This window comes from Entelurus aequoreus, linkage group LG20, assembly GCF_033978785.1.
Source record: "Entelurus aequoreus isolate RoL-2023_Sb linkage group LG20, RoL_Eaeq_v1.1, whole genome shotgun sequence".
Classification (NCBI taxonomy): Eukaryota; Metazoa; Chordata; class Actinopteri; order Syngnathiformes; family Syngnathidae; genus Entelurus; species Entelurus aequoreus.
In genome coordinates this window covers 51,376,132-51,378,631 of record NC_084750.1, presented here as the reverse complement: position 1 = coordinate 51,378,631, position 2,500 = coordinate 51,376,132, and the positions used below count along the sequence as shown (strand labels likewise).

The following is a 2,500-nucleotide window of genomic DNA, read 5'->3' as shown; positions in this document are numbered from 1 at the left end:
ACAGTATCGGCCACACAGTCGTTCCTCCTGCCTGTGCATCCACACACTCTGGGGGGGAGGTGCGTCACAGGGGTGGACCAACCGCAGTAACCAACATGGTGCACCGCTTGAACTATGGATCCAGTGGGCCAGGATAACGAGGATAGCTCGATGCAGCGGCCTCCTATAGCAACACTTGCCCAGCACCATCCTTCGTGCTTCACCGTGTCAACATTTCCGATACCTTCACACAACATTTTATTGGTAGGTGTAGGCTACCATACTTTCATCAATCAAAAAGCAGGAGTTGCTTATCTTTTATGGGCTATATTCAATTTGGTAGGTGTAGGCTACCATTCTTTCATTTTTGGTAGGTGAGGGCTACCACACTTTCATCAATTATTTACATTAAGCCAAAGCTGTCCTTTTACGGAGCATTATGGGCAATTAATCATTCTGGACACTGTTAAGAACAGGTGTATTAAGTCCAGTTAATGGCCATTGGGCCTGTAGAAGAATTATATGTTGGACACATGGGAATAGGAAAATTGTGTCCCAGAGTGGATCCGAAGGCTTCATAGATTGTGGTGTTGAGTCAAGGTAAGGTTTTCATTCCGTCAATTCCAGGGTTACACCCATGCAGCAAATAGGTGGTACTTTTGTACCCCACTATCCCGACAAACAGATATTTCTTTCAAGACGGGTCGGGTGGGTAGCCGACATCGTCGCCGACCCCTGACGCCCGGTGTACGAGGGCCGGTCCCCGCCCGTGCGGCGCGACGCGGTTGGGGCGCACTGAGGACAGTGCGCCCCGGTCGGTAGTCGCGCCGGGAGCAGAGGGGCCCCGTCCCTCCCCAGGCGGGGAGAGAGGGCGCAGCGATACTTTGTTCCACGGCCCCGGAGAACGGCGAGGTCCGGGCGGGGGACGCTGTAAAGCGCGCGGCGGGAAGCCCCCGGAAGCCCCGGAGGGCGGACCGGAAAACCCCACGACTCGCGCACCACCTTCGTCCCGAGCCTTTCCAAGCCGACCTAGAGCCGGTCGCGACGCACCGCTTGGGGGAAATGCGCCCGACGGGGGCCAGCCGGCAAGGTGGGAGGGTCCCCGAAGGGATCCCCCGCACACCGAGCGGCCGTCCGAGACCCGCCGGGTTGAATCCCCCGCGCAGACTGCGCGGACCCCACCCGTTTACCTCTCAACGGTTTCACGCCCTGTTGAACTCTCTCTTCAAAGTTCTTTTCAACTTTCCCTTGAGGTACTTGTCCTCTATCGGTCTCGTGCCGGTATTTAGCCTTAGATGGAGTTTACCACCCGCTTTGGGCTGCATTCCCAAGCAACCCGACTCCGAGAAGACCGAGCCCCGGCGCGCCGGAGGCCGACACCGGCCTGACACCATCCACGGGCAAAGCCTCCATCAGAAGGACTTAGGCCCCCGCGCGGCACCGGGCAAAGCGGTCTTCTGTACGCCACATGTCCCTCGCCCGACCGCCGGGCGGGGATTCGGCGCTGGGCTCTTCCCTCTTCGCTCGCCGCTACTGAGGGAATCCTTGTTAGTTTCTTTTCCTCCGCTTAGTGATATGCTTAAGTTCAGCGGGTCGCCTCGTCTGATCTGAGGTCGTATTCGAATGGGGGTGAGGAGGGGTGGCTCCCCCCCGGGGCGGGGGGAAGGCTCACCCTCTGTCATCTCTCTTTCGCCGGGAAGCCCGCCGGGGCCCGCGCGTGTCCCGCCTCCTCCAGGCACGTACCCACCCGCCCGCTCTTCGCCCGTCGCACGCGTAACGCGGTCAGCCTGAGACGCGAGGTCCGCCGGCAGCCGCGCCCGCACATGCTGTGGGCTCGTAGCGGGGGGTCTGCCCGCCACCCGCCGCGCAAGCGCTCCCCTCTGCCCGTCCGCCCCCGTTGCACGCGTAAATCACGTCCGCCTTGACGGCGGTCGTGCCCGCCCGTACGGTGGGGGTTTCTTGACAGTGGGTCGCACCACACGCGGTGGGCTCGTAGCAGGGGCTAGCCCCGTCCCTCGCCCCCGTCGCGCGCGTAACGCGGGTCTGCCTGACGGCAGCCGCGCCCGCACACGCTAAGGAGGCTCGTGACGGGGGTCGCCCGTGGGTCCGCTGTGGGCGCGTCGCGAGCGGAGCTTACCTGCCCGCCACCCCCGAACACGCGTAACGCGGGTCCGCCTGACGGCGGTCGCGCCCGCTCGTGCCGAGGGCTCGTAACAGGGGTCACTCCACGCGCAGTGGGCTCACTGCAGGGGCTCACCCTGCCCGCCACCCTGGGCGCGCGTAACGCGGACTACCCGAGACGCGAGGTCCACCGGCAGCCGCGCCCGCACACGCGCAGGGCTCGTAACAGGGGTGTCGCCCCGTAGGAGAAGGGGGCCGCGAGGTCCGCGACGGGGTGTTCTTCAGCCGACGAGTCTGCACTTAAGGGGACGAAGGACCCGAGGGTCCTGCGACACCCCAGCTCCGGAGGGGGGGGGGAGTCCCCGCCCTTCCGATTGATATTCAGGCGACGCTCAGACAG

At 63.2% G+C, this 2,500-nt stretch overlaps 1 non-coding gene across 1 annotated transcript in view; it reads right to left on the bottom strand.

Annotated features, from left to right (window-relative positions):
- Window positions 1-2,486: 2,486 nt before the first annotated feature.
- Window positions 2,487-2,500, bottom strand: part of LOC133637543 (5.8S ribosomal RNA) — a 154-nt gene continuing 140 nt past the window's right edge. Inside the window, exon 1 of the ribosomal RNA XR_009823171.1 lies at window positions 2,487-2,500. This exon is cut by the window's right edge and continues 140 nt beyond it. This is a non-coding gene — a ribosomal RNA (5.8S ribosomal RNA).